The sequence below is a fragment of the Typopeltis vanoorti genome, chromosome 25 (assembly GCF_054136105.1).
Source record: "Typopeltis vanoorti isolate ZY-2024b chromosome 25, IOZ_Tvanoo_1.0, whole genome shotgun sequence".
NCBI lineage: Eukaryota > Metazoa > Arthropoda > Arachnida > Uropygi > Thelyphonidae > Typopeltis > Typopeltis vanoorti.
In genome coordinates this window covers 78,666,117-78,680,431 of record NC_143573.1, presented here as the reverse complement: position 1 = coordinate 78,680,431, position 14,315 = coordinate 78,666,117, and the positions used below count along the sequence as shown (strand labels likewise).

Genomic DNA, 14,315 nt, shown 5'->3' with positions numbered 1-14,315 from the left:
ATTTTTAGGTAGTCCTTATTGTTTAATAAAGGTTACCTGAAGAACCAAATAATGCTTAAGTTTTGTTGGTATTGAAATACCTAATGCCTTTGTTTATTTAAAATAATATTGACCACATATTCTTTCTGTTTGCTTTATAAAATCATTTTTGTTCTTAAATAGTTTGGTTAAATTCATCATTTCATTTAGATTGGCCGCTTTTTAATTAAAAGATTTTTAAATTATTTGTCTTTTAATTTTGCTTCAGTTAACTGGTGAGATGGTTGCAATTTTTCATTATAGTTATCCATGTTCCTGTGCTTAGTACTAGTTTCACATTTCTGTTTATAACCAAGGTAAGTTCACTTAATTCCACTTTTTCATGTATTTATTATTATTGTTATTTTATTTTATTTTTTTACCTTTTTGTATTTAGTTATAAAGAAAATATTTAAAAATTGAAAAAAAAAACCCCTAAACTTTTCTGTTAAATGAAAAATCTCCTGCTTCTTTTCAGTCAATTTTAATACAATTATATAACTAATTAAACATCATTAAAGCATATTACAGGAATTTTCACCAAACATTGTTGAATACCTTCTGAAATACACCAAAAGGAATAAAACTTCAGTCTTTATCAAAATCCAGTTGATGTTTAGGGAAGCTTATTATGAAACTGAGAATGAAGAAACAATTGAACAACCAGTTTCACAGACTGTAAATAATTAATTTTATTGATAGACACCCTCCTTGAATCCAAGAACATATTGTTGGGGACCTTGGCTCACACATTACCTTTTATACCTTTTCTTGAACTCATTCATAGAAGAAGCACTGACCACAGCATATCCTTTCCATTCCTTTACCATAATCCATGGACAAAAAATGTCTTATTGATCAAACTCTTACTCAGCTTTCAGAGATGACCTCCTGTTCTCTCTCTCTCTCATGCTATATATTGAACAATACGTTGAATCTATACTGTGAAATTCCCTTAATAACATGTGCAATTCTATTATATCTCTTCTCCATCAACTGGCTACAAAATGCCCTTCATCCCATATGTGCCCTCAGTCTTCCTTCATAATCAGCATTCTGCAGGCATGATGTTGTCTCAGTTATCTGCCTTAGGTCCCTTGCACCAAATGACCTCCTTGTAAGCGAGGCAACCATGTGCACTACTGTGCACATGGCTGCCTCACTTATCCAAATGTGGTCTTACCAAAGTTTTATGAGGAAGAATGACTTTTACATCCTTTCAAGTAGGTGTTTTCTTCAACAATCTGCTTATGTGAACTGTGTTGCCTTGACCACCAGAGCAGTATGAATCTTCCACTTAACCTCTTTTCTGCTTCTGATGAACAGAGAGTTTTAGTCCAAGTCCTAAGAACAAGGTTATGCATTTTGGGTCTAAAGATATTGCAGTATTTTGCTGATTATAATTCACTGCAAAAACAGTAATTGAAGAAGTTAGCCAAAGTGGACAGAGTTTAAGTTAAGATCCATATATTAACTAACATTATCATTTACCTGTGTCACCACACTGTCATCCAGGATCACCTGAATAGAATGTCAGAATATTTATGGGATGCCAGCTTATTTATGTTTGTCATCCCATAATTATCAATGTTTTTACAATGTGTAAGTTTAATTTTTTTTTTTTTTTTTGTATGCTGTTGACTTTCTTGTAAATAAGTGCTTTGTAATTTCTCAAATTCAGAAGCTTAGCTAGGTGTTTGTTACCCTTAACAAATTTGTTGCTACACCTGTTTTAGTGTCACAATTTCAATTATTGGTAAAATATTCTGTTGCTCACCCTTCTGACATTGGCCCTCTTTGCAACTGTTCCTGTGCTATAGCATTCTTATGTCACTACTCATTTCATGTGCAATGACCTGTGTATGTGGTGTTGAAACCAGTCTGGCTAGTGATTCTCTTAATGCATAGCATTATGTACTGAAAGGAAGTGTATTTTGCATTATGGAAATTGATGTCAGGTCATCAGCCTCTATATACAAGTATATTCTAATCAAGTATATAATTTACTTTTTGTTTCTTTTTTTCAAATTATTATAATTATTATAAATGTATTCCACTAAGTTCATGATTATCTTTGTTATTGTATGCAGATACATTTCTAAAGGGAAACCCATCTGTGATGATATGCATACTACTACTACAGCAGAAAAGAATCATCAATTACTGTATTATGTTTTTTATAATAATACCATGGTGAATTTTTACCTATAGCAACAACAAAAAACTTAAATATATTATTTTATCAAATATCAAGTGATATAAAATATTCTAATTCCTATTGTAATTTTTCACCTAATTCACACAGCATGTAAACAACTGACATTACTAGGTGCACTCTCAACAATCAATCAGAACACAGAACGTAATTTTGTCGTTAACATATGAGGGTGATCTGAAAAGTTCGTGGCCTAACAATGAAGAAATGAATTTATAATTTCAAAATTATTTTTATTTTTCAACATAATCTCCCTTAAGACTTAAGATCCCTTAATACATTTATTCCAGCGATGCCCCAGCGCTATTATCCCATCCCTGTAGTGGTTCTCAGTAAGATCTGTAATCACTTCTTGATTGGAAGAAAAGCGCTCACCAGCAACGAAGAATTTTAGTTTTGGGAAGAGATAGAAGTCAGAGGGAGCCAAATCTGGGGATTAGGGTAGATGTTCCAACAATTCATAGTGCAGATCCCTTAATTTTCCCATTGCCAAAAAATCTTTGTGGGCAAGTGCATTGTCCTGATCAAAGATGATTTTTTCTTTCTGCAAACTAGGTCTTTTCTCACAAAATTTTTCATATAGTCTGGTTAAAAGATCTGAATAATATTCCCCAGTTATTGTTTTACCCTTTTCAAGATAATAAACAAAATGCCTTTAGCACCCCAAAACACTGATGCCATGGCCTTTCCTTCTGATGGAACCAATTTTGTCTTCTTTGGCACTGAACAACCGGCTTCTGTCCACTGTTTTGACTGCTATTTGGAATCTGGTGTGTAATGGTGAATTCAAGTCTCATCAATAGTAATAAATCGATGCACAGAATCAGTTTTATTCTTGTTAAAATGCTCCAAGCACTGTTCAGAGATTTTCATGCAAGTGCGTTTTTGATCTACTGTGAGCAAGCGGCACCCATCTTGCGCAAAGCTTTTTCATATGCAATTCTTCATGCAAAATATATCCTACACTTTTTTTTTTTGAATTGCCTATAGTCTCAGCAATTTCACGCACTTTAACTCGCTGGTCATCGATCATATCGTGTACTTGATCAATGATTTCTGGTGGTGGTACACTTTTTGGACATCCTACACATTAATCATCTTGAAGGCTGGTATGGCCGCATTTAAACTCAGCAGCCCATTTCTTAATGGTCAAAAATGAAGGAGAAGAGTGTCCATAAACTTTTATGAACTTCGAACTGGTTATGAATTTCTTTTGGTGTTAAACCTTCTTTTACAAAGAATTTTATAACTGCACGATACTCAATTTTATCCATTTCAAGGGATATGGACAACACTTTTGCTTCAGACAGCTGTATAAAACAAACTATTTGATAGAATGAGTTGCCAATTTACATGGATGCTTTCTAAGTTGTGACATCTGTCCCAACTTAGAAAAAAACTTTAACACATTCGTGACGAGCATGGACAAGTATTTCCTTTGAAACTTAATGTGTGTGGTGGGGAAGTGAATTTCTTTGTTTCAGAATATACTCAAAACCAGTAATTAAGGAAAATTCTGTATTTTGTTGGTTTATTTAAACTAATCAATAATAAAAACAGCATGTGTAAATTGGTAGCTTACTACTGGAATGAAAAAATTATCTTATATAGTGAAAAACATCTTACCCAAAAGACCGACATTTTGCTTGCAGTTGTGCAACTACATGCAAAACGATTTTCTTGTAGCTTTAAATACAGCATATAGAGCCAATGCACTGTATTTTGTGATAATTACAATATTCAGTGTAATTAGAGATTACTGAAATTTATGACCCTGTATAGTGAAAAACATTCTTCTCCCCACAGTTGCCATACTGCATGACACAAGCCAAACAAAGGATTAAGTTTTATTGTAGCACAAAATTAAGTATACAATGTTCTACTAACTTATTTGAAAGTAATTGATAAGGGAAATTTATTAATTATACACATTCTATGCGCAGTGCCAGTTTTTAAAAACTTGATATATTGTTTTTTTTTTTCCCACTTTTTTATTACTTTAAATAAGGTAACGTTACATTTGGGATTTTCCCATTAAAATGGTTAACAAATATTATTTTTATTTGAATTCAGTAAATCTATTTTTTAAAAATAAAAGTTTAGGCCATTTTGATTTGTGTCTTCAATAAGTGTGTAATGTTAAATTGTTTAAGTAGCTAGTTCTTACTGGTGTGACTTTACATAGATTTTAGCTCACTGTCCTATCTACCCATCAGTATTAACAACAAGAATCACCAAGAAGAGCACCACTGTTGTCCTCCGTTCATGTAATTGTCTTTGTAATTCAGGCCATTTTGGTTTGTCAATGAATGTGTAATGTTAAATTGCTTCTGATAATGTTAGCTCAAGCTTGTGAAATGTCATTTTGTAAATAATTTATTTTAGCTAGTGAATTATTTATTTGCATTCTGAAAGTAGTTCTCTGTTCCTGCAACTTCGACATGAATAGGGTTTACAACTGTTCGTCAGTGGGAATCATAAAAGAAACAAATAAGCTTTATTTTATTTTATTTATTAATTTTATGATATTATAAAGATTATATTTTATTTATATTATATTTTTATTATATCTTATTATTATATTATATAATATAATAATCTTCATAATAGAATATATTTTATGATATATTCTATTATAAAGAATAAAACCTTTAGAGATAAAATTTGTGAATTCCACAAATCACGTAAATAAATTGCAGATAATATGATATATGAAGGAGTTGTAGACAGCAAGAAAGGTGCAGTTATCTGCACCTTTCTTACTGTCTTTGTAACAAACTTATCAGTTCCCTCAGTGTACCCTCCATGGATACATACTAGATAGCACTATGTTATATCCTTTCCGGCTGCACCTTTGTTATAATCGTGTCTTTAGTTCTTTATGTTCTATCTTAAATCCTTGTCGTACTAACTAAGCCTGAAGTCTCTAACTTATCTCTCTGGGGCTGCTTCTCTATTCGGAACTCTGACAAAATTTATTTTTTTTAGCTGCGCCAGCCAGAGTCCTAGTACAGAAGAATTCTCGTACAAAGAAACTTTCCCAGAATTTAAGTATTACCTAATCTTATTAAAGCATTAAGTGCCTATAGAAACTTCAACATTGCAGTCATGGCCTAAACTTTCTAAACTTTCTTTAATTTCCCCTTATTCACAGGTTCGAACTTTAGTAAGTAGTAATTTCAATCTCATGCTCAGACAAACTCAGACTTACATAGAAAAAACATGTTTATTAATTATCAAAATTCACACAATAAACTTTTACATATCAAGGTATGTCATATCAGAATTCTAATTCATTAGCTGAGCTATAAGGAACACATTAATTATCTAAACACTCTAATTTTACATCTATAGATTAAGTAAACACATAATTATCATGAAATAGTTAATAGTAATTCAGAATTCTAAGTAAAACTTGCTAACAAAAGTCAATTCACATTCAACTAAGTGTTGCACACTCTCAGGCTTTCAGACTACTAGTCCAATATAATTAGATTAATGCGTTACTGAGCACAAAAGTCACTTAAAAGTTCTCTTTCTTCTCAAATCAGAAATCTGTTCTTCTCTCTTTGCCCCAATACTAATTGTTACAAGAATAAGGAATTTACTGTACTTTACCAGTGTCCTGAGAGGATATCTCGCTTCTTTTCGTCCGTCCTTTGTTGTCAGATGCCTTTCTGCTTTATCGAGTCGCGTCCACATGGAGATTATGCTGATCGACGCAAATCGCCATTCCTTGCACTTTGCCGTATACACGCTCGTCTACTGGATCGATATCGTCATCTCGGCTGTCCTTTTTGAGGAACTTATTCCGCTGTTTTGCATCGGTAAACTTTTACCGATGGCCCTAGTTGGTGTCTGCCGTCAGCTCACGTATAGCATGCCTGACTCCTTCAGTTAGCAACCGGGAAGGAGATTACTTCCGGCACCATCGATCGGTCAGCGCTCTACTTGTCCACACGAGAAAACAGGAACAGAAAAAACAGGGGGCTTCAAACCCGAGTGAACTCGCCTTTTATTTCTTCTTTTTAGCGCCCTCTTTTCGTAATGGAGGATCTCTCACTGTGCTCTCCTATTCGCCCCCATGCAATTGCATCACACTTCTGCTCCTTGAAGAGCACTCATTTCGCCGAACCCGAGTTCGGCTCGCCTTCCATGAACGCTTCCGTTGCACTGTGACGTTATCGTAGGCAGTTAGCTAGCAACCTTTGAACCTTTGTTTGCACTTAGATTTACATTCTTATACAGTATAATTTAGACATTAATAATTTTAACAATATAATTCTATTTTGACAAACAATTTTCTCCTCAACTTTACTTCTTTCTAAGGTAATTGTAACAGGTTTTCTTTTATATTTTTCTTACTTAACTAATAGTGCAAGCATTTCTAGCTCAAAATTTTGTTTCTTGTTAAATTTTGAATGAATGACTTTTTTGTTGAAAGAGTCCCCATTCAAGATCTAACAACTACATTATCAATTACATTAACTCCTATCAGCAATTTTCATCCACATTAATCTGTTATTTGTCAGGTTGGCAGTATTCTGTATTTTTTCCTTCATGAAACATTCGCTTTGCTAACCTTAACCTCTTATTCGATTTAAATGACCATAGTACCTTAGATTAATGCTGCCCAACATTCTTGAATACAAATTAACTTTAGTAAGATAACTTAAACAAAAAAACTATTCTAGACATATTTTCTTATGTCTCTTGTTCAACACCCACGATTTCCATCAATGCTGAAGGTTCTTGTCTAATTGTATATTTCATGTATAATTTTTTCTTCAAGAGCAGTGATTTTGATTATTAAATTTTGATTATTTTTTTTTTACATTTATATTTTTGTTTCCATATTATGGCAGATAAGTACAGGTTTTAAATGCTGGAATTAATTTTTCAATTACTAAAAAACTAAAGAAAGTTTAAAACAGTAACACGTCTCTTGACATCTATCAATTGATCTGGTTGACAGCACGATTGCATTCCAACTGTGTGGTTTCAACAGTTTGCATTAAAAGTTCAAATTCAAATAGTTTGAACCACTCCATTGGAACATTCTTTCTCTCTCTCTCTCTGCTAAATTTAGAAATCATTTGTATCTTAAATTGTAGCAGTCTTCAGCGATTATATGACTGCCAGTATGTGCATATACATGTTTAATCATGTTTGTATCAAAGTTGTGACAAATGTACAGGTTATGTGGCTGGGATAATATTTTTACCTTTTTTTAGCAGTTGTACATTTGTTCATTAATATATCTCTTTTGTATTTATTAAACTATTTAAGACTATGGATCACTGGTTAAAAATGGGATGTTTGAAATGCTTAATAGAAATTAGTGAAGAATATGAAACAGGCCCACATATGAAAACAACAATAATCAACAATAGCAGTGGACAAATACTAGCCAATAGAGATGAAATGGCAAACAGGTGGAGGGAGTCTTTAACAAACTCCTAAATTGTGATGAACCTGCTGAGTCTTTTAAACAGAATACTTATTACACTTGTTACCCAGAAATAACCTTCACTAGCTGAAGGTTTAAATATTTCTGAAGTGGAGCTAAAGTAGAAGAAAGTATAAAGCAACTCAAAGACAACAAAGCACCTGGTATACTGATGGAATATTAACTGACCTCATTAAATATGGGATTTACAAAACTGGTAAATTTAATATGGGAAGAAGAAGCGATACCCACAGAATGGAAAGAATCACTGATCATTTCAGTATAAAAAAGGGAAACCAAAATGAATTAGAAAATTATAGGGGAATATCACTACTGTCAGCAGGCTACAAAATGTTATTTAATATTATACTAAAAAGAATCTTACCTTATGCTGGAGAAAATAGAAAATATTGGTGAATATCAAGGAGCATTCTGAAGAAGTAGATCGACAGTTGACCACACATAGACAGATACCAGAAAAATAAAGGGGGGGGAGAATAATATGCAGGTCCATATTTTATTTATAGACTAGAAAAGCATATGGTAGCATTCATAGACAAGGCCTTTGGGGAATATAAGATGAACTAGGAATACCTCATAAGATAATATTTAATCAAAACTTGCACTACTGACAGCCAAAGCATAGCATTAGCTAATGGAATTAGATATGAACTTTTTGATATTAAGACAAGATTGAAGCAAAAATATGTCCTTTCACTCATCCTTTTTAATTTAGAATGAGAAAAATGTATTCGAGAAATTGTAAAAGATAACATAAACAGAACAGTAATATTAGGATATGCAGATGATACAAGGTTGGTCTGAAAAGTTCTCGTCCTCAACCATAGATGGCAACACTATCGGCAAGATTTTTTTTTCTAAGTTGGGACATCTGTCATAAGCATCCATGTGAAATTGCAAGTCATTCTATCAAGTAGTTTGTTTTATACAGCTGTCTGAAGCAAAAGTGTTGTCTGTATCCCTTGAAATGGATAAAATTGAGTATCATGCAATAAAAAAATTCTTTGTAAAAGAAGGTTTAACAGCAAAAGAAATTCATTCGAAGTTCATAAAAGTTTATGGGCACTCTTCTCCTTCATTTTTACGAAATGGGCTGCCGATTTTAAACGTGGCCGTACCAGCCTTGAAGATGATCCACGTGAAGGACGTCCAAAAAGTGTAACACCACCAGAAATCATTGATCATGTGCACCATATGGTTTTGGATAACTGACTAGTCAAAGTGTATGAAATTGCTGAGACTAGAGGCATTTCCAAAGAACGTGTAGGATATATTTTGCATGAATTGCAAATGAAAAAGCTTTGCGCAAGATGGGTGCCGCTTGCTTCCAGCAGATCAAAAATGCATTCACATGAAAATCTCTGAATAGTGCTTGGACCGTTTTAACAAGAATAAAAACTGATTCTGTGCATTGATTTATTACTATGGATGAGACTTGGATTCACCACTACACACCAGAATCAAAACAATGGACAGAAGCCGGTTGGTGGGTCAGCGCCAAAGAAGACAAAGTCGGTTCCATCAGCAGGAAAGGCCATGGCATCGGTGTTTTGGGGTGCTAAAGGCATTTTGTTTATTAATTATCTTGATAAGGGTAAAACAATAACTGGGAAAATATTATTCCGATCTTTTAACCAAACTATATGAAAAAATTCGTGAGATAAGACCCAGTTTGCAGAAGAAAAAAATCATCTTTGATGAGGACAATGCACTTGCCCACAAAGGTTTTTTGGCAATGGGAAAATTAAGGGATCTGCGCTATGAATTGTTGGAACATCCACCCTAATCCCTAGATTTGGCTCCCTCTGACTTCTATCTCTTCCCAAAACTAAATTTCTTCGTCGCTGGTGAGTGCTTTTCTTCCAATCAAGAGGTGATTGCAGCTGTAGAGGGGTATTTTGCAGGTCTTACTGAGAACCACTACAGGGACTGGATAATGGCACTGGAGCATTGCTGGAATAAATGTATTAAAAGTCTTAAGGGAGATTATGTTGAAAAATAAAAATAATTTTGAAATTATAAATTCGTGTTTTCATTGTTAGGCCGAGAACTTTTCAGGCCACCCTTGTTGGAGAAAATGCTGAAGACATTAGAACAGCATTTAGAAAACTCAAATTTGTTGCTATAAAAAACTAGGATTACAAATCAACTAGGATAAAACTGAATATTTAAATATATGCAGAAATATCACAATCAAGGGGGAAATGACCATTTTACCATTGATAACCTGAAATTCAAAAGTGCCACCTCCAAATATCTTGGAACATTGATTACTCAAGATAATAAAATTAGTACAGAAATAAAAGTTAGAATACATGCTTTTAATAGATCTTATCATTCACTACAGCATTTATTATCCTCCAAAATTCTATCAAGCAGAGTTCCAAAAGAAATATACAAGACGATCATTATACCTATTGTTTTATATGGAGCAGAATCCTGGAGCATAACAGATCGAGATGCAAAAGCATTGCAGATCTTTGAAAATAAAATCCTCAGAAAAGTATATGGACCTGTAATAGATAATAGGTGAATGGAAAAGATATAATCAAGAACTATGTGAATTCTATAGATCCCCACTTTCAGCCAATAAGATAGACCATGCAGATTGAGATGGCTTGGACATGTGGAAAGAATAGGTTGAGGAGAGAATGGCTGAAGCATTCAAGATGAAGCTTGATGGAAAGAGATGTAGAGGTAGACCACAGATACGTTGGGAGAATAATATCCAAAAAGACAACTGAGATTGGAATCCAGGACTGGAAGGAAAGAGCTCAAGAGAGAAAAGAATGGAAGAAGTTGGTACATGCAGTAATGAAGCTTAGAGGTTCAGCAGATTGAAGAAGAATATGAAAATGATTATGGTAACAGTGAGAAATAACACGCTGATGCATCGTTGTCAGAGATTTGTAATAAAAATAATGATGAGTGAGCCATCTATGAACTACTTAAGAGTCAACAACAGAAAGAAAAAAAATATATCAGATAGCTGCCACAGTAGCGCTGTTTTCTGCCAAGGAACAAGGAAAAGTGTAGAACCCAATGCATATTTAGCTCTAATAGTAGTGAATACAGGGCTGCATTTATACTTTTGGATGCCCTAGGCACAACATCATTATGAGGCCTCAAATTTAGTTAATCAAATTCATATGCATTTTTTTTTTTAATTTATTGAAAATAAAAGTCGACATTTCCATAATAACTAATTTTAATAAAATAAAAATAGCACAACATTGGTATACATATATTTGCATTTAAAATAGTATAAAAATAAATCAGTTCGAATTTAAATAAAAAATAATAATAACTAAAATTTTTTTTTCTGGCTTTGGTTTTAGCAAATATATCTATAATCATAATTAATCAAGTCCATTACATATGATTCAATGCATAATTATGACAGGTCACTTGTTTTATTTTGGTGCAAGTTGCTTCTTAAATAATGTTTTATTCGTTTCAACATTGAAAATGAGCTTTAAGCACTTGCATTTGAAATAGGCATCGTCAAAAATATTTTAAAAATTGTTGCTACGTTCGGAAAAGTAATATGTAAATATTTTTAATTGAAGAATTTTCTTCCTTTATCATTATTAAAAATTACTTAACTTCATCAATGAATTTTTCTGAGTCAATATCAGTCCCATAAGTTTGTAAAATTTTGTTAATATTAGTCTTGTACTTGTCTTGGTCTATATCTTTCTTCCAAAAATGTCAAGCATGTCTAAATAAAACTTTTTGCTTTTCATTAATTTCCTAATTAGCTTATCGCAAATGACATTAAAAGTATTAACAATGAAATTTTCTTTCCCATGTAATATAATCTTCTCGTTAGATTGTGGAACTTCGTCACACATTTTTTTCGTTTTTTTCACTCTTTCCTTCTCATCTTTATATTTCGTCTCATCTGTTAATAAACTCGCTTCTTCATATAAAGCAACAAAACTATATCCAAAATAAAACCAGCTAAAGACTGTAATAACAAATTATTAGCTAACAACAAATCCATATCGTGATCTTGTAGAGATTTACTAGTAGCATTTATTTGTTGTAAAATTTTGTCCCACACAACTGTTAAAATTGCTGTTTCTGAATTGTCAAAATGTTCAGCCAGTGATGAGTTCTCTAATTTAGAAATAGTTTTTTCATGAGAAAAAAATGGATCGTTCAAGTAATGCCTCTTTAATTTGTTTATATCTACGTTTCAAAGCCAATATAGCATCAGCTCTTGCGGGCCACCTCATTTCACTTAGGCTTTTAACTGTTACAGATTTTTTTCTAAATGGGTAAGGAGTATACCCCATCTTCTTGTTTCAGATGAAAAGTAATTACCGTATGTGTGGGCGAGGCCTAAATTTTGGGCTATTTTTAGGTTTTAAGCTTATGTGGGTTGTATAAGACGACCCATCAATTTCTTCTTTCTTGTGTTAATGCAACGTAGGTGTTGTTGTTATATCCATTATTTTTATATCTATGCATATCCGTTTTTTTTTTTTTTTTTTGCATAACATAGATTTAGTATTTACGCGAATTACCCTAATTAAAAGTGATTAGCCCAATATTAATTAATTTTGCATTTTTTTTTTAAATTTTAAAATTATTAAAATTGTTATCAGTTTGACATAAACGAAGAAAGTATGAAGCTTGATTTAAAATAAGGGTAACTGAAATGGCAAAGCAAACGAATAGCTGTGCTGCTGCAAGAAAGTTTGACATAACCGAGAAGATAGTAAGAGAATGGAGGAAGAAAGATGATATTTAAAAAAAAAAAATTGACGAATTAAAAATGTACGATAAGAACAGGAATCACCCGATGGCTGCAGCTGGAAAATCACGTTGCAGAATGGTTATCTTGTTATGTTACAAGAAATATGATTAGAGCATATGCACTAAAATGGGCAAGATCGAATTCGGATGCAAGTATAGAATTTCAAGCTACTTCAGGATGGTGTAATCGTTTTATGAACAGACAAAATCTGGTAATATTTTGTGACAAAAAACGAAAATTGCTCAAAAACTACCAGCAGATCTTGACCACAAACTTACCAGTTTCTATAAATTTATTATTCAGTTGAGACAAGAGCATAAATTTCTATTGTCAAATATTGGAAATATGGATGAAACTCCTATGAGCTTTGATATGATAAGCAATAAAACAGTGGAGTCTAAAGGTAGTAAGAGTGTGCTAGTTCGAATTACGGGTCATGAAAAAACAAGGTTTATGGTTGTGCTATGTTTGGCTGATGGAACCAAGTTAAAACCAGTGATCGTCTTCAAACGTAAAACTAAACCTAAGATAAAATTTCCTTCAGGTGTTTTTGTACATTTTCACGGAAAAGGATGGATGTACGAAAATGGTATGAAATTATGGATAAATAATGTGTGGAACACGCGACCAGGTGGTATAATGAAGAAACGCAGTTTATTAGTATGAAATATGTTTCGTAGTCATTTAACTGAGAATACTAAAAATCTTCTAGAAAAAAATATTGTTGTTATACCAGGTGGTTTAACTTCTATATTGCAACCACTGCTCGAACAAACCATTTAAAGATCACATTCGAGAAGAGTGGAATAATTGGATGTTGACTAGGGAAAAATCATTTACAAATGGTGGATCTATGCGTGCTGTATCACTTGATATGTTGGCAATTTTGTGATCAAAGCATGGAATAAAGTAAAAGTAGAGACTGCTATTTAAAATCATTTAAAAAGTGTGGTATCTCTAATCTTATGGATGGTATGGAAGTATCCCACAACAGGGATACTGGTGTATCCCTGTTGTGGGATACCGATGACGATGAAAACGAAATCAATTCACCGGATTCGAACTGGGATCCATATGACAATTATTTAAACAATGAATCTGAAGAACCATTTTCAACAGATGATGAAGAAAATTAACATGAAAATTGAGGTTAATAATTATTTCTTTTTTAAGAATTACATCTATTGTAATATTTTAAATAAATTCATGTAACAAAAAATTAATCTGATTTGTTTATAAACACTGCCTATTTTCTTATATAACGATGTATTGCAACTATCTAAATGTTCATCCAAGAAATTAAGCTCTTTTTATACTCGCTGTATAAGACGACCCATGATTTCGAGGGGATTTCTGTAGTATTTGAGAGTCGTCTTATACGCCGGCATATACGGTATATACATTTTGAATAAAACAAAAATATTGCACTGCTTCCGGACAAGATTCCACAGCATAGTTGCCAATTAAATTTAAGGAATGAACTAGAGCATGGTAAATAATGTGCAGAGGGACTATGTTTTTTCAGCCTAGCTTGTAAACCTGTATAGACACCTTTCATATTGGCAACGCCAATTTGAAAGGTAGCTTTGCCATTTTTTTTATCTCCAAAGATAATTCTTCTAATTTTTTAATACCACCTCTTCTAAATATAAAGAATTGTGTTGTGTAATACTGAGCATTGTTCAGTATTACACAACATAATTCCTTATAGATAAATGTTTCTCTAATGTCAGAATTTGCAGTAACGTAACTAAATAATAGTTAGTTGGTCATTATGGGCAGCATCTGGTGTCGAGTATTATTGCAAAATAAGCAGCTCCCTTAATTTCTGATATTAATATTTCTCT

General features: G+C 32.8%; 1 protein-coding gene across 1 annotated transcript in view; it reads left to right on the top strand.

Moving 5' to 3' along the window:
• Nucleotides 1-284: 284 nt before the first annotated feature.
• Nucleotides 285-14,315, top strand: part of egg (SET domain bifurcated histone lysine methyltransferase eggless) — a 625,200-nt gene continuing 611,169 nt past the window's right edge. Inside the window, exon 1 of the mRNA XM_090414562.1 lies at nucleotides 285-335. The gene's annotated coding sequence lies outside the window, so the exon portion shown is untranslated. The remainder of the gene's footprint in view (nucleotides 336-14,315) is intronic.